Here is a 19,731-nt window from a genome sequence, read left to right as displayed (position 1 = left end):
TTTAAATAAAATAAATATTTTTAAAAAACAGCTGTTACAAACACGTATTTTTATTTCGACACCTACCCTCGAAAAAAAGCAGTACATATGCTGCAGGAGCACACGTGTTTCAATTTTTATTTATAAAATATAAAGCAAATATTGTTCGCCATCTCACAAACTAACATTACACAATATCAGTAGCTCTGAGTCACAGGTCAATGAATGACCCACGCATTACTTAATTCGAATAAGCTGATAAAAGTTCTACAAAGCTTTGAATACCAAACGCTGTATGATCGTGACTTAAATACTAGAACGAAATTAAAGCATCGGCCATTATTTTTACTTTTTACGATATGGGGTCAAAGAATTTAAAAGGAAGTTGATAAAACGCCACACCTATTTAGATTAGCTGTTATAAAATATATGAATATTAAATTAATATAAACTAGGTGACTGGAATAAATTTGAGCAATTTTTATTTGACTTTTTTTAGTCAAATTTAAACATAAGTCTGTGTTTGTTGCTTTAAAAAAATCTCGAACGATGATAGGAAGATGTTATGAAAAATATTGAAAGAAAATATGTTTATTTACCTTAGCCCACAAGGTCTCTTATTAAAAGGTAGAGGCGTTTCACACATAATCATATATGATTTGTATCAACACACATGGTTATCCATTAACCCTCCACCGACAAATTTTCTACCGAGCAATTAATTAAAACACAAACAAATCTCCCCGTGATCATAATCAAATCAAATCAAATTTTCCACGACAAAAGCCGTTTTTGAGGTCTATAATTAAAACCTTAAAAAAGCACGAAATATTATATATTCTACTAATATTATAAACGCGAAACGTTTGTAAGTATGGATGGATGCATGTATCCATGATATTTGTTACTCTTTTACGCAATAACTGCTTAACCGATTGCAATGAAATTTGGTACGTAGATAGCTGAACAACTGGAACAACACACAGGCAACCCCGATATACCTACGGGATAAAGACTTACGCAGGGCGCAACTAGTTATAGGCAAATTTAGAATGATTCTTTCTGGCAACGATTTAAAATCAAACGCTTCAGATTCAGAGCAACGTTTTCGCTAAAACATCGTGGCTTATGCCATCATTACTCAACTAATTACACGCTCGGCCCACATACATCAGCCCTAATTACTTGCATTTCCTTGGAAAATGCTGCGAAATATCAACTGACAAGTGCGTAAATCATAACCTCATATTTCTGCCAATCCTACCAAATATGTTTAGATAATTGTTGAACTGGTTAAAAGTAGATAAATCATAGCTTTTCTTAGTAATTATAAGTTTTGATCAATGTTTTGTTGGACAGAGCTACGTCAACTTTAAGGTACATAAATATAAAATTAAAACAATATAGGCTACTAGCAGTTCGCCCCGGCTTCGCCCGTGGTACATATATAGCCTATTTCACTCAGCGAAGTTGGAGCTTTCTAATGGTAAAAGAATTTTTAAATTCGGTCCAGTAGTTTTTGAGTTTATCCATTACAAAAAACAAACAAGCAAACAAATTCTTCCTCTTTATAATAATAGTGTAGATTGAAGAAGTTTCATTATTTACATTTGTCTTAATTCACTTAAATTGTCTTATGTCCGACTGTTCCGTATTTTTTGGTTATAGCGTATCGTCAATTATCCAATAAACTATTACACAATAAAATTAAAATGACACCACTTAAACGACAAAACTCGATCAATTAGAACACATTCTTGAAATGGCCGTTTAATACTATATTCGATGAAACAATTGAATGCAGGATTTAAAAATAATCCGCTAAAATAGTATCGGATTCAACCGTATTGGTGTCAGCCATAACAAATGCTTCACATAAATTCAAATGTAATTTGAATATCAGTTAACTACTTTTATAACTATCAGCCCATCATCAGCCCATATATCTTCCCAGTGCTGGGACGCAGACCTCCTATGAGGGTTCAGGCCATAATCCACCACGCTGGCCAAGTGCGGGTTGGCAGATGTCATATGTCATCGAACTTTTGATTCTTGGACATGCCGGTTTCCTCACGATGTTATTCAATTAACATTTTTGTAAAGGCACACGGAAGGTTGTTATAGAGAAAAAAAGTACCACGGATGAAGCCAGGGCGGACCACTAGCATAAAATAAATACAAACTCAACTCATAATTTTCAAGACCAATTCCAGTTAATATTCACCCGTCAATAAAGTTTTTATGGTCGAAATATAAAACAAAATACAGCCCCACATAGCGTGGCAGCGTTAAATTATCCACCCCAAGTAAGATTTGAAGGAAGCGATAAATGATAAGAAATTGCCTTTGGCCGACCCACTGACCTCTTGCCAAGGAATAACCTCTTTATATTGTGGAAAATACTTTCTGCCTACACTGTAGAGCCTCACGGAGGTTCGACAGATTCTTGACAAACTAAAATTATATTTTATTTATTTATTTAAACACTTTATTGTGCTGCGAACAAAAAACAATAATAAATTTATACTTTAAACAGAAGATATAGTAGAGAAGAGCGATTTCTACCAGGCAACCAACTGAAAGAGTGTTGAAACGATTAACTAAAGTTAAGGACAAGAAGGTGATTTAAAAAGTCACAAAATAAAAGCCTCTGATTATATTATTCCGATATTTTAAACAATAATGAGGACGTCTAAATATTTTTAGAAAAAAAAGGCAATTTTGCGTATGTATTTCTTAAATTATATATTACGTAAGAATACTATTAAAGTGCCCCCTCAACATAATAATTGGGTATATAATATTAAAATCAAATCAGAACAAGAAAATTTAAACTTCATTATATCGATCGATTAATTATACATTTCACACCTACGAGGTATGCAGATTAGATAATGGATATGAGAAATCAAATTTATTGCAATTTAATGAATCGATTTCGCAAGCGCAAAAATACTATAAATATATACTTATGAAATGTGCATTCAACCAATAAATATTAAATACCTTTTATATAATTTCATCTTTCCTGATTTCGATATCCTCCTGTACTTAATTAAATTTTATTCCACATTTTTTGAAAAGAAATAATAACTTTTCAATAAATGTAACAAACTATATATTGCAAGAGTAACAATACAAACCTTACGAGTTACTTTGTTTAAACGCGCTAATCTCAAGAAATAATGGGCCGATTACGTAAATTCCTTCAATCTTGTATATGTGCATGATTTCGGAGTGCTGTAAGCTATATATACCACAGGCAAAGTCATTGCGGACGCTAGTCTAATATGTTTAATGAATTATAAATTTTAATGACCTGACGAAAAGCCAAAAAATATAAAAAAGGACAATAACTGGCGGGAGGCCCCCTAATAATTAATCTGAGTATTAACGAAGATTCATTAACAAGTCACGTCTTACACAGACTTGCCTGTATTTAGTATTTTTATCGGTTCCATGATTGATGTATTTATGTTAATACAGCGGTACTGTTGCATTTCATTAGCAGTGTTATTTCATGTATTGACAAGATTTCGTTTTAAAACTCTATTAAAGTATAAAAAGAAACTTTGTATAAAATAATGGTTTTTCGCCGGTTGCCTGTGCGATTCATTATATATACATCACTTACTAGTCTTACGGAACGTGCTATCTCTAAATTGTTGGTACATCTGTATATATTACTTCTGTTTGTACGACTGTCACTCAATTTCTTCTGATTATAAAGTGATTTTTACGAAACATTTTGTGTGTCTTCAGACGACTATGAGAATGGTTTGGAAACAATTTGAGCGCAAGGGAAGCCGCAGGCAAATGCTAGTATTTAATATTCAATATAGGATATCTATCTATCTAGCAATAGCAATTTGAGGTGCCCGATCAAATAATTTAGAATCTTCCTCAATGAGCGAATCTAGCTCATAAATGTATCAAATATCAATGGCTTCCAAAAAACGAAAACAATACCACAGATTAAATGAAAAAAAACTGAAATCCACCCGAATTCCAAATCTATTTAAAATTCAAACCCATTCTATATTCGTTCTTTATTCTTCATGTTTAAATTAATGCGCCATAAACGCCGCGATGGCTCGGAGCTAATTCTCAGATTTTTAAACGAATTTATTGTTGACAGACAGACTTTCTCGATCACGCCCCAAGCAAAGAGAGTGTGCTTTAAATCTCTTTCTCTTATTAAATCGATGATCGTGAACGCGGGGCATATTTTATGATGATTTTAAGGTGTAATCAACAATGGAGAGATCAAAGATCAACGCTCGTTTTATTTTAGTAATACTTACTGATAATTTCATGTAACTTTAAAATACTGATAAAGGTATGTCTAAAATATTCTGTTTATTGGGAGAGGAGCCATTGAAAGATAAGCCATATTTTTTCCAGCATATTAAAACTTCTAAACCCATCTTAATTAAACAATATACGCCGTTTAATCTAAATCTTCGCAAAATATACATATAGCTAATACCCAAACGATATATAAAAAACCTACAAAATTGTATGTTATATTCCAACATTATTTAGGTAAAGGTTAAAACTATGCTATGACGGTTAAAAAGTGCTTCTATAAGAAGTCTAATTGATTATATAAATGTTTGAGTTTGAATAAAATAAATAATTTCTTGACACGGGATCGAATCCGGCCTAGTGATCGAGTTATTCTTTAAAAATATCTCAAATTGTTTAGTGTTAAATTCTGAAAAACTCCACTTAACGGCGGGATAATACTTACGATCTTTCAAAATCGGATTAAGAATTCTCACATCGGTTTTATTTGAGGTATATATCTCCCATTAGCAAAGATTATAGAGTATCCTTAAGACGAAGAAAATCTTTTCCACATCAGTGACCCCAATTCACACAAAATTCCTTACACATTCTAGTTGAATGGATATAAAACTTGGTAATGGAACTTTCACCTTCAAAACAAAGCGCTATACATAAGCCGCGGTGACTCACTACGCCCACTCATTTAACTATTAGGTGCGTTATGTTAAAACTGATTTACATCTATTACCAGATAACAGCCAATTACATTTACTCGTGGTGGGTGCAATATACGTGTAAGTACACAAAAATAAACTCACACAAACATAATAACCAAATATATCTATTTCTATATACATAATTCAATAAAACTGAAATCTACGACATAATAGATCGAATGCTAAACACAATTGCTTATTTATGGAATAATTGAATTGAATGGAAGATATACCAACCTCTTGCCTCCTCACGAATATAGATGGTAGGCCATTTCTTTCATTTAGCTTGGTTACGGTGTAATACAAATTGATTGTGTCGTTGTTTAGTTCCATTTAGAAACGAACTTAAGAAAAACTAAATTTCGCTTTTTATAATAAAACCAATATTGTAAAGTTAGATTTTAAAAGAAATTAAAAAGCGTTCAGATTAAATAACTTTTTTTAGGTACCATAAAATAAAAAAAGTATAAATCCACGTCTGTGCTTTGAAATCCCATCTTAAAATCTTTAACTTATCGACAATAAATTAAATATTTAAATATATTACCGATTATGACTTTACTTCTGTCCCTGTATCAAAGTTAAAAAATTTTCAATAAACATAAAATTCAGAGAGTGTGAAAAAACAGACGTTTATTATAAATTTATTTAGCATTTTATTGAAAATACATTTTTCACAATAAATAATGTCATTACTGGGTACAACCGTTCAGTTTTTATAGTAATGCTATATTTGGATCTTTATTTTGCCCTTTTTGCGCAACTCAATTTGTATATTTTATTGCAATGCTCACAAAATTTCGAAAAGTTTTCGTAAAGCCAAAGAACACTAGAATATAAAATTAAAATAAATAAATAATGATGTTTTGCGCTTAAATATTGATTATGTTTATCATTTAGAGATTATGTTTCTTTATGTTTGCTCTAGTGATAGTGAACAGAAGTTGAATCCTCTTTTATTTTATTAATAAACTTTCAACAGTTATTTTAGGTGTGTAATCTGTTAATTTAATATAAAAACATACATCCCGATAGCAGTTATGAGGTTAAAATTAAACAAAGAGACAGATTGGCCGAAATATTATTAATATTTTTAGAATTAACAAAATTTCAAATATTTCTAGAATATAAAAAAAAGTTGACAAAGAATCCTGTTTCTCTTTTTACTCGTTTCTATTTTAAATTTCCAAGATTATTTCATTAAAATTAGCCCTCGTATATAATATAGACCCGTTTGTTTGTGAATAAAAACTGTAACACCTGTTTTAAACTGGAATAAGTTGACGTCGAACGAAACAATTATTCTTAGGACATTTATAAATATTTACATGTATCTTTCGCCCGCGGATTCACTCGTGTAGTATGTTTTTTATATCATAGTTAGCAAAGGAGCTGGTGGGTCGCCTGATGATAAGCGCTACAACCGCCCATAAACGTTTAGAGAGGATGGACTTTACGTCCATCAAAAGGATTGCTGAGGGGTCTAAGAGAAAGGACTGAAAAGTAGAGAAAAGAAAGGAGAGGAAAGAAGAATTCTCATTCTACAATTTCATGCCAATCTTCTGAGAGGTGGAATGTGGTGTGTGACGGTGTGTGTGTCACGCGTCCATGCTGTAATAGTCCTTCTGGCTAACATCGAAAATCCACACAAAAAAAGGTGTGTGTGTGTAATAATTTATGGAAGAAATTGTAAAAGAGAACCTAACAATTAATAGAATCAGCAGAAAAAACACAGCTTATATATTTTGACATTTAATCCAGATAATAAAACATGGTCTACAACCATATCGCGCAGTAAAGTCTCGACGAGTTTTTAAAAGCATGAATGGCGCCATATGACCAACGCGTGAATTATCATAATTATAGAAATCCAAATTTAGCGCACTTTATGCTATCAATGAATATGTATGACGGTTTTTTGGGACAAACAGACAAGTCATACGTTCCATTAATATTAAACTATGTAAGACTTAAAAATTGAGTTACCAGACTCAAAGAATAAAGATGTTGCGTTTGATGTTGGCTTAATAAATAATGAAATATTCTAGCTGTTTTTTTATCTGTGGCAGATGGTGTAATTGTGATAGGTACGTTGTATGGAAGATATAAATAGAAAAGAATTTTAATCTGTGTATCCCAGGGAGAATCTAAATTAAATTTGTAGTCTGTGACCCTTCCTGACATAAAGAATAAACCACATCATATTTGTCAAAATATTTGGTTGTCATTACCAAATAAAAATTTTAACCCTCTTTAAAAATAGAGCATTAAATATTTATTTAAATTTAACATTATTTTTAAAAAGACATTAAAAATGTTTGTAAGGTTTAAATTTATATTTTACTAGCTGCGCCCCGCGGTTTCAGCCGCGTAAGTCCGTATATCGTAGGAATATCGGGATAAAAAGTTCCCCATATGTTATTCCAGTTGTCCAGCTGTCTACGTACCAAATTTCATTGCAATCGGTTGAGTAGTTTTTGTGTGAGAGAGCAACAAACACACACACACATCCTTACAAACTTTCGCATTTATAATATTAGTAGAAATTAGGATTATTAGTGGGAAGTAGGATAGAATGTATATGTTTAATAGTTATATAAGAATATGGCGTTAATTTATACCATGAAGTATCAACAATTTGGCGAAACATTTTATTTACTTGTGCAATTAGTAAACATAATTTTGTTCAAAAATTTACCTTTTAACCAACGTTCCAAACGAATAAGGTTCACAAATCAACTGCTGAATATTATTTGCTGCACAATAACTCCACAAAAGCAGTGGTGGCTCAGTGGTGAGAACCTCGGACTTCAAAATCGATAAGTCGGAGTTCGAGGCCGGGCGAGCGCGCAGGAAATAAATTGATTTTTCAATTTATCTGCGCATATGGATAACATCACCACTGCTTAAACGGTGAAGGAAAACATCGTGAGGAAACCGGCATGTCCAAGAATTAAAAAGTTCGACGACATGTGACATCTGCCAACCCGCACTTGGCCAGCGTGGTGGATTATGGCCTGAACCCTCATAGGAGGCCTGTGTCTCAGCAGTGGGAACATATATGGGCTGATGATGATGATGATGATGAATAACTCCGTGGGTTTTCAACCGCAATGATTTTTGTGTTCAATGTGGAACTGATGTCCGTGCCTGTGGAGCCCCAGGGACGTCGGTGATTGTATTTGTATAACATTATATTAGCCCCAAATTGCAACTTTTACGGAATAAATATACAAGTGTTTAAGTATAATTAACGTATGTATATATAAACAATATAAGCTTATAATACTCGTATTAACAGCATGTGTTTACATAATGTTTTGTCACGAAATATGAATATTCATGGCAGTTAGACTACAACTTTATTAATTTAGATCGTATTTTATTGGTTTTTTTTTATATCTTTTCTAATATCAGTTTTTAAGCATTTAATATTTAAATAGTTATAACATAGTTCTACCATTTACCACCGGTTCCCATACTTTAACCACATTTACCGTAATTTAACCAATCGAAAACAGTTGCTTCCCATTTCGTATACTTGAATACAACGCGATTAAGCCTAAGCCTACGCTGTCATATTAAATCAGCGTGAGTCACGAACGATCGCATTATACCCACAACCACGTGACGTCACACTTGTCATGCATTACCGATTACAATGCTGCGCACGCGCATCGCCGAATGCCTTGCCCAGACGTGACCGTGTCGCTCCATTCGGGGTAATACATTGATCGTTATGTACATAGAATTAAGGTCGGATAACATATTTCTTCGAATGTAACTCGCGATGGATGGCGCACAAAAAATTACTCCGTAAATTGTTTGAGGTTTTGTTCACTTCAAGAGCGTTATATTCGAGAAATGTTTTATTGAATTTCGTTTGGAATTAGCCCGAAAATAAGTACCTGTGTGTGATGTGATTGTTAAGTATTCAGACATTTTTAAACCTAAGTTTATGTGAGCATTTGAAAACACATGCTGCGATGTTAACTGATATTTTATATAAAAGAAGAAATAACATTCAGATAACCAAATCAGAAGGTTTGAGAGAAAAGTAAAGTTTTATATTATAGACTAGCTTTTCTTCCCCGCTACGCCCATGTCAATTAGTGAAGCTTTCTAATCGTGAAAACATTTTTGAAATCGGTCCAGTACTTTTTGTGTGAAAAATATTACAAACATGGTAATATGACACAAAAAGACAGATATATTCTATCTACAGTATTAGTTTAGATGCACATTTTCATATAAGTCTGTGGCAGTAAAGTCCCGTGTCCCTAGTGGGGTATGGGGCGGATGATATACATCAGTTTCACTGATCGAGTTTCTTTATGGATAAGTAGGTGATCAGCTTTCTGTGTCCTGCCAAATCGAAACTTATTTTTTTCTTGCGAGTCCCTACTGGGAATCGAACCCAGGACTCCTCGGATCTACACTCACACGTTAATCACTGCACCAAGGAGGCGGTCGATACAAATATTTTACATTACATCAATGTAAATATGTATAACTATAGTATATACGATTATTTCATTAAGTTTTTTACTTTTCACATATCAACATTAATATTGCGAAGGTTGGGCAAGTAGGTATATCATATTTTATAATTATTCATTTAATTCATGTAAAACGCTGTGTCGAAACCGTTTTAATATAAAACAATAGGATATTTACAGTTTATAGATCACAGATTAAAAACAGTTGCAATTAAAAAAATAAAGTTCGCGCGTGGGATGTATGTTATTATAACATTGAATTTAATTTAAAACGATATATCTGTGAAGACTCTATTATATTAATGTCAAAGTCAAAGAAAACCCACAGGAATGAAATGTTTTCTCAGTAATCTATATCTATTTCACTTTATAGTCTCCGAATATTTACCAGGAAATTATATCATAAAACCACTCCGATGAGACAAGAAAGAGGGACAAATAATAAGACAAACACACATATGTAATAATATTAGTAGGATTTGGTACTATATTGCTTCATATAATACAAGTTCTGTGTTTTATATACAATATAATCCCAATGTAAAACTATTGTTACAAAACTTATGTGTTGCAAAATTGAAATATATTGTAAGTTCATCTATTTAAGACAAGACGCTCGTCCCGGCTCTGCCCGGATATCAAGATGCCTGTTTCTGTCAGCTCATACCCTGTCTGTATACCAAGTTTCATCAAAATTTACGATTTACGGACAAATATCCAAACAAACTTTCACATTTATAATATTAGTGTGATATTGTGATTAGCTGAAATATTTCAGTTCTGAATTTATTCAGGTCATAGGAGTCATAAATAATTTTAAAGGACAATTAAAAAATTTCAAATTTCATACTTCATATAGGCTCTGAATATAGATGCATTCGAAAAAATTGTTGAATTAACATCACGTTTTTTTGAAGTCACTTGAAAAATGTTACTTTAAGAGGACAAAATAATTCAATTTTTAAATAACTTTCAATTATATTGAATGAACATATCTTTGTACACTTACGGCTAATGCAATCGATGTCAGCTGCACCCACTAGTATAAGAAATCCTTGATTGAACTGTCACTATAAATTATCGCCTTTGTAGAAATTGATTTCGCGACAGAATATCAACAAAATCAATTACGTAAAATTTATGTTACTCGTCTTATTGCGTGATCATCTGAGTGGAAATCAATTCTTTTGTGTTTCTAATGTTACGTCATGTGTCTAGCTATAAGTTTTATGTATCATATGTTAAAAGGTAGATAGATAGACAGGTATACAGATGGATAGATAATTATAAAGATTATTTAGTTATACTAGCTGCAACCGACAAACGCTGTTCTGCTTTACTCTGATCATTTAGGGGGATGAAAAATAGATGTTGGCCGATTCTCATAGATACCGGATAAGCACAAAAAATTTCATCAAAATCGGTCAAGCCGTTTCGGAGGAGTATGGAAACTAAAACTGTGACACGAGAATTTTATATATTAAGAAGAAGATAGATTTATAAAAAGATCGATAGTTGTATTGATGCATAGATATATAGATCGATAGATAGATGGAATAAAGAAGAATATTTTTTTGTATATAATCACGGTTACAATGTAAGCATCGTTAAATTATAATGAATGCCGGGAGACGATAATCTGTCGAAAAATTTTATAACGTAATACGCTGCTTACAATTTAACGCATTATATTTCGATAGATGTGAAGTCTATCTATCGAAGTGACACCGTTAAATTGTGAAGTTGGCATATAGTGGGGATATAGACGCAGTGCTCGCTCTGATTGGTTGAACGAATATAATGTGTTAGGTTAGGTTTGGTTATTTTAAAAAACTATACAAACGATGCCTCGCAACCTACGCTACAATTGTATTATATTTGTTAATATTTGAGGATTCATACTAACATTGAAAATATGAAAATTTAAAAGTTTGTTTACCTGAAAAACCGATTTCAAAAATTACTTCAATGTTGGATACGTACGTGATCCCAGATATGTATCACGGGCGAAATCGGGTCGGACAGCTAGTGTTTTATAAAGCTATTGAACCAATCTTATTAACCGGTACTTCGACTTCGTAAATCGTAGTGAAATAACTTGTTTGTTTGCGCAGACAAACTCATAGGCAAATATTATATTTACACATCATTAATGCCTTGTTTAATCAGCTTCCCATACAAAGATGTGTGTTTAATATTTTGAGTTCAGCTTAATTAGATGTTTACATTCGCGTGAAATATGAGTGTGGTGTAAGTTTTAAATTAATCATATTATATTATAAATCAAACAAACGTCTTGCTTTCACACGATCGATATCTAAATATGGTTGAAAGTAAATATGTAATCAATTTTAAAACACTATGGTTTAACGCGGCATACACCACGTAACGTAACGTTACGTAACGGTAATGGTTAAAAGTTAAACACACGTTAAACTTTCGCGAAGGACCCTTTAGCGATAGCCATAGCAATCAATAGCAATTACGATCCATCTTAAACATCCAGTGGACTTACAGTTAAAACCACACTCAAATAGAGTGACATCTGTTAAGGATATATTTCTTTTTTATTTCTCTATAACAGAACTAGAATGAAAGTTAATATAATTACTAAGTAAACAATTAGCGCTCCTATCGCTATATAGCGATTTCTTCCAGACAATCAGACGTACGGAGATAAATTAGATAGAGAAGAGGAGTAGGGAACGGAAACCACCGTGAGTCTGACTTGCAGCGGAACTAGTTTTTTATTATTGGTCTAATATAATTTCTATATATTATATAAATATTATATATATATATTTCTCTATATAATTTCTATATATACATTTATAAAGTAGTTTTTAAATAAAAATCAAATATGTGTATAGGTTACCTATACCTATACCTACACGAAACGTTTCCAAAAAAGATAGCTCAGAACTTTTTGCTCATACAATAATTATCTTTCCTTTAATATTATAAGAAGTGTCATTGGCACTATACCCCCCAAGCTCCAGCAACTCTCCAATCAATCATCACCTAGGTCCTAGGTCACAAAAACAGCTAATAAAAGGTTACATGATAATATCTCTCGGCGACTTCCCACAGAACATAAATCAAATTAAGTCTGTTAGACCGTCGGTAACAGGTATTGATAGAGCTCATTTACGTCTATCTAGAATCTAGATTTTACCTATCTGTTGTGGAATTGTGAAGACAGGTGTTGAAATTATTACGTAGCTTCTACTGTGCTTTTACTTGTGACCTTTAAGTTGGCTTACACGGGTGGTTTTTTACGTAAATAGTTATTACTAGTGTGAAATAGTGTTGGAACTATATTGATTTATTTTGGGTGAAAATGATCTAGGTCTATAAAATACTAATGACTTATTATTAATTCGCAACTAGACATTGTTTACTGAAATTTACCTCTCTGCGCTATACATATTTGCCTTATTTTATTAGGGTTGGCAAATGTCACATGTATCCGAATGTTTCTTCGACATTTCGGGTTCCTCACGATATTTTCTTTAAATTCTTCGTGCTTCTGCGCGCTCCAACCCTCGACTTTTTAAGTCCGAGTTTATAACCACTAAGTCACCACTGCCGTCTCAATACCTTTATATTATAATTCTCATGATTTGCATATATAGTCCATTCCCTATCAATGAATATTTCAAAAATATATAATTCCTTTTACTAAATTGCTTGATGATACCAGTAACCCACTGGACTATCGCGGTAAAATCAAAAGCTAAGATTTATACCACCCGATCAAGCTATATGTCCTCAATCCCGCAATCTTATGCATTTATTCTCTGCCATGTGCAGTTGAGTAATGACTGAAGATATCAATAAACATCGCCTCCAAAGGCCCATGTTATTGAAATTATTTGTCATCAATGTGATATAGTAAATGTTCATTTTATTAGCTAATCGATTAACATACTGATTCCGTTGATATTTAAACGACTCTGTTAAAATTATAGATGCAGCGTCCTGGGCCGCGCGTTTGTAAATTCTTAGTGTTCCCCACACAAAGGTTAAAAATCCTTAAACTAGGACTTCGATGTCTGGCTGTCAGCCTGTCCGTTGTTAGACAGTTATATAGTATAGTATTTCTGATGCCGCTATAACAACAACGATTTAGTTATTTTGATGTGATTAAGCGTCAAGGAAAAAATAATTATTAAGTTTATTATGTTAAAAATGTGAAGTTCAGATAACTAACATGCATCCGTAGCAAATTTGTTTACCTATCTAAATGTAATATGTAATTCATCATCATCATCATCATCTCATATATATTCCCTCTGCAGGGAAACAGCCCGCGCATGAGGGTTCAGGCCCTAATCCACAAAGCTGGCCAATTGCGGGTTGGAAGGTATCACATGTCGGCAAACTTATACTTTGATATTTTCACACGATGTCTTCCTTCATCGAATTGAAGAATTTCAATTATATACTTTCAAGATATGAATATTAAGTGGCTATTTAAATAATCACAATAATGTTATCTTCTATTTCATTTGTTTTGAAATACGTCAATCAGAAAATATGATATCTATATATATTGCAAATCTCATTGCATAAACTCCCTCGACGGTTTAAATGAATATTTATCATAAGATTTAAATTGTAAATATAAATTTCACTATCTTGGTCTCTAGTATTTGCTTGTAGTTTCACTAATATAAATACACTTTCCTTACGTTTCTTCTTCAAACATTTTCCCTTTTTTCAGGATGCAATATATATACAGCTTTAGCGCTTCTCAGTCCGCCTATTTGTACCACATTTTTTTGTGTATTTATGTTTTATTGTTATTAATCACACATATTTTTGAGGAAAATTGAAACCTTATGTTCAAAATATATATTACTTGCATTAGTTTATGCGTTCTAGAATGCACCCAACATAACCAATAAGACATAAATATCGAATATCAATATTTGTAAGCCGCCATGTTGTTTTGTCATATAAATAAATTTAATTTAATATGTTTTCCTGATAGGAGGCCTGTGTCCCAGCAGTGGGAACATATATGGGCTGATGATGATGATGAAGATGAATATGTTATTGGGCAATTGATGGAATAACAGATAAAAACATTAATTAAATCTCTTTTTGACTTTTTTGTTGCGAATTTATATAATTTCAATGCACTGGCCCTGTTTCTTTTCCTATTTTAAACTACTCTATACAATATTTTGTCAAAAGCATATTTCTTATATATAAAAATCAATTGCTGTTCATTAGTCTCGCTAAAACTCGAGATTGGCTGGTCTGATTTTTATAATAATTTTAGTGCATACTAAATAGTCCAGGGAAGGTTCAAAAGATAAGAACGATACGGAGGCGGGCGAAGCCGAGGGCGGGAAGCTAGTTTCATATAAATATTACCAATAAGTATACCTAATTTCCTAATTTAACATATTCGTCCTAACAATAATATACGTGTTATTTATCTTAAATGTAATTTAACGTTAGCTGTGACCCAAATCATCCCAAAGCATAAGCTGGCACACATGACCAGATAAAAAAAATGTACAGGACACTAACCTTTTATTCAAGTGTTAAAACACCTCAAGATAATCTATTGCAATTAATATAACATACCGCTAAACTTAGCAATCATACATACATTTTCAGTAGCAATAAAACCTCCTTTGTAATTCCTAACAGTACTTCCCGGATGATATATTATTGACTTCAGTTTTATGGTCAGAGCCAAATGGGATGCTTTCAGCTTCACAGTTGGCTAGTTCCTTTGACATATAATGTTATACAAGCTTGCTAGTTTATGCACGATAATTTTGTTTATTACACATAAGAAATATCGCATTTATTAAACGTTTGTCTTATAATAATTAATACCCTGGCTCCATTCGTGAGGAGCGCAGGACGGTACTCATGCTTTATATATATTACTAGCTGCGCCCCGCGGTTTTACCCGCGTAAGTCCGTATGCCGTAAGAAAATTGGGATAAAAAGTTGCCCATATGTTATTTCAATTGTCCAGCTATCTACATACCAAATTTCATTGCAATCAGTTGAGTGGTTTTTGCGTGAAAGAGCAACAAACACACACACATCCGTACAAACTTTCGCATTTATAATATTAGTAGGATTAGTAGGATGTGCTTAATTGACATGCTCCAATTCGTTCAGCCATTCTATCATAATTGAGCGTTTATACAGTTTTCGTACATATAACCGATTTTAAAAGGAGGTAGTTTCAATAAGACGGTATTTTTGTTTTATTAGTTATCCCAGAACTTTCAACTGAAACGATAATATCTCTATTTTTTAACTCAGTGTTTGTAATCAAAGTTGGATTTCCTAGAATAAATTCTTATTTCACTAGGTCCTAACTAACTAACACACCACGCATTTACGGCTGGTCGAATTTCCCTTTTTTAAATTTGATTTTTTGGGAGAAAAAAATAAAGATATATGAGGAGAAAACTTGATTAAAAAAAATTATTTTACCTATATTATTATTTATATTCTATATTATTATATTATCATATTCTCTGTTTGTGCTTCATACGTTTGACATTTCATGTAAAGAGAAGAACACATGTGTTGGCCAAGGAGTGACTTACATGATATTTATTTTAACCTTATCGTAAATTTAATATAGACAGGTTATTATTTGTCATCGCAAGTCAACCAAATGCGCAAAAAACCAAAGGACACTGTGTCATTGCGGTGGTGTTGAAAACAAGAAAATAAAAATAAAACTCACGTCACGACATTATGGGACAGTTATTGCTCTACAAATACTACTAATATTATAAATGCGAAAGTTTGTAAAGATGTGTATGTGTTTGTTGCTCTTTCACGCAAAAACTACTCAACCGATTGCAATGAAATTTGGTAGGTAGATAGCTGGACAACTAGAATAACATATGGGCAACTTTTTATCCCGATATTCCTACGGGATACGGACTTACGCGGGTGAAACCGCGGGGCGCAGCTAGTTATAGTATGTTAATAGAAAAGCGATAGCACATTTATGGTTATGCTGTAATTTTAATAATGGCTATTGTAATGAAGTTATGTAAAAACAGATTAGCTAAGACCTAACCAAGATGTTAATATGTTCGTTATTAAAATATTTATACTCGACATTTAATTGCAGAAACTTATGAAGTCATACATACACGTCAATTTAAAATATGGACATACGAACAAAATTTTCAATGTAAAGTAGACAACAACATGGTACTTGTTCAAAGTGTATTATATCTTTACCCTTGCTTCATTATAATAATATATAGATATAATAATTGAATAAAATTTTATTGGGAACAAAATTCCATTAGAATCTATATTATAACTAGCTGCATGCCCCGGCTCCGCCTGGGTTGTCATTTATCGTAATTAAAATTATTTAAACTATCCTATCTCTCAAGTTTGATAGAACTGCACATGGTGTACGAATTTTATTATAATCGGTTAAGTGGTTTAGGAGTCCATTGAGGACAAACATTGTGACACGAGATTTATATATATTAAGATTAATAATTTTCTTGTAGAGACAATGCTATTGAAACTTAATATAATGTTGTTCCGCTCTATTTAATTTGACGTGTATACTGTATATAATTCACTGGTATGATAACTTGATCTATGAAATTTTTGTTTAAAATATATCTAATTTAATAATTTTCTTGGTATACCATAGAATACACTCTACTAAAGTTTCAAGTTTATATAGAGCGTTCTATGAATCATCATCATCATCATCATCAGCCCATATATGTTCCCACTGCTGGGACTCAGGCCTCCTATGAGGGATGAATGATGGTAGAAAATAAAAATAAACAATAAATATTATCAACATAATAACTTATAGATAGCGGAGGATCCCGCATCGGTCGACCTTCAGCGACCTTATTTTAGCATCCTTTTTATATATATTAAGAGTCAGGTTTTATTGATGAAATATAATTTTCACCCAGTAAACATGTGGGCGAAGGTCAACGGCGTCTATGCGGGACCTTAGATAATTGTAAAAATCGAAATAAATAAATGACTGATTAGTATCTTATTGACATACGCGTCTACGCTATTTTAACTATGCAATCAGAAAAACACACATGAAAAATGAATTAAGATAACAAACTATGATTTATTTTTTATAAAATTAGTATGAAATATATTTTTAACAATTTAAAGAACTGCAAGTATTAGCAAAAGATCAATACGTTTTACGCAGACCCCGTATATTATGTAACTAGCTGCGCCCAACGGTTTGACCCGCGTAAGTCTGTATCCCGTAGTTGTCCAGCTATCTACGTACCAAATTTAAGTACGTAAGTTTTTGCGTGAAAGAGTAACAAAAATGCATACACACATCCATCCTCACAAACTTTCGCATTTATAATATAAGCAGAATAAGATAAGATAGTATTTTGGGGTATTTATTAAATAATTCCCTCTAGGCATCTACCAACATAGTAGCGACTTTTATACCCATTTTAACTGTTACAGATATTATCATAAGCTCTGAAAGGAAACTTTTATGTGTATCATAAACTTGATAAGCTTGATGGTTGGAACACAATTTTAATGTTAGAAGTTGTAGGTTCGATACAAAAAAACTCCGGAAATTTTCTTGGACTTTGATCGGCATAAAATATAGATTTTTATGCTTTATAAATACAGTTAACTAATTATCAATTGTATATCATTTAAAATTACTATTATATACTGCAAATAATTTTCTTACATGTAATTAAAATTCTGCGACATCGTAAACGCTTCAATGGATTGAAAATATTTGGTTTAAACCATAAAACTCAGCCGCATATCGCGTAACTCTGACGTAAATCAGCCACAGATTATAAATATTTTTATAGACAGCTCTAACATTGATCAAGTCTTACTATAATGGAAGTAATTATTGTTATTCATTTTTATCTTTATACAAAAAATGTTCCGAAAGGTAAATATATTAGCATATATGTAGGGCAGCTTAAATTGTGTGAACATTTATCAGAATCAATGCTTTTTATTGTGCATATTAATTATAAAATTTACAACACACGTATTAAAAAAAAACACATTTTAGTCGCAATAAATATTTCCTAACAAAACAACTTCAACACCATAAAGCATAATTAACACTCCGATTAATCACTAGGCATTTCGGATTTATAGAACAAAAACCGAAATGGTTAACAATAAAAAATCAAGCAAGGTCCATCGTGACTATAATGGCATAACAATAAACATTATACTACAAAATACCCAGAACTAACCGTTGTTCATCCGTATATCTGTTACTCTGTAACACACACACTGTTTAGTCGTATCACTGAACACAAAATTCACGGTGTCACACACTTCACGTAAGTAAAAAATTATTGGCACCCCGATACGTGCGCGCGCGCAACCGTCTCGTACGCAGGCCGGTCGGTGACTGGCGCGGCTCGCCACCTGTCATCCTGCCACTAATAAAAAACAATAGCAAACATTAAAATCCATAGTAGCTGTGTAATAGCTAAGTTAAATATGACGTTTGAACATTTGTGTCGCAATGTTTGTCTTTACCTTACAAGAGGCATCATTCACTTTGAAAATGTATATATATATATAGTTCGAAATGTACCTGTTCAAACCGCTTATGCTTTGAGAACAGCCTAAGCAATCTTCTTGTGTGTACAATCTTATAAATAAAGCCTTAATTACATATCAAACTCACGGAGTGTAACTAGCAACACATTTAATAGCTTAAATGTTAAAAATTACGTGGAAATTGATGAATTATAAAAAAAAACAGCATTTATATAAAGGCGCTATACACAAACAGGCATGCACACACGCACACGCGTGCGCGTACCTAAATCAAACGTTAATTTTATTAGAGCGAGATATTCTATCAGATGTGTATTTCTCAAGACTAAAGAAATTATAAGCCAATGGCGCTGAATAAACATTTTTGAATTTTGAATATAATAGCGTTGTTGTAAGCGTAGAGGATCGTTTATGGAGGGATAAAACTCTTTAGATATTAACGTAAAGCATATTATATAAGAAATAGGTCAAGTACGAATCTAACTCGGGACACAAAAGGTTCAAAGTTAACCTCGATCTTTTATTATTTGTTGTTACAGGGGTAACAGAAAGTCCAAAAATACCAACTGTCTAAGTACCGCGATTCATCAGATACAGCCTGGTTACAGACGGACGCATAAACAGACGGACAATTAGACAGATCAACGGAGAAGTTTTAGTAATGGAGTGTTGTTTAC

The 19,731-nt window shown here is 32.5% G+C and overlaps 1 protein-coding gene across 4 annotated transcripts in view; it reads right to left on the bottom strand.

Annotated features, from left to right (window-relative positions):
* Window positions 1-18,913, bottom strand: part of LOC119837333 (ras association domain-containing protein 10) — a 91,065-nt gene extending 72,152 nt beyond the window's left edge. For 3 of the 4 annotated variants that reach the window (XM_038362875.1, XM_038362876.1, XM_038362873.1), the window contains exon 1: window positions 18,739-18,913. The gene's annotated coding sequence lies outside the window, so the exon portion shown is untranslated. Of the gene's footprint in view, window positions 1-18,727 lie in introns of all 4 variants that reach the window. The other variant, XM_038362874.1, reaches the window with a different exon arrangement.
* Between the last annotated feature and the right edge of the window lie 818 nt (window positions 18,914-19,731).

The sequence above is a fragment of the Zerene cesonia genome, chromosome 27, assembly GCF_012273895.1.
Source record: "Zerene cesonia ecotype Mississippi chromosome 27, Zerene_cesonia_1.1, whole genome shotgun sequence".
Taxonomy (NCBI): domain Eukaryota; kingdom Metazoa; phylum Arthropoda; class Insecta; order Lepidoptera; family Pieridae; genus Zerene; species Zerene cesonia.
This window is presented reverse-complemented; position numbering and strand designations above follow the sequence as displayed.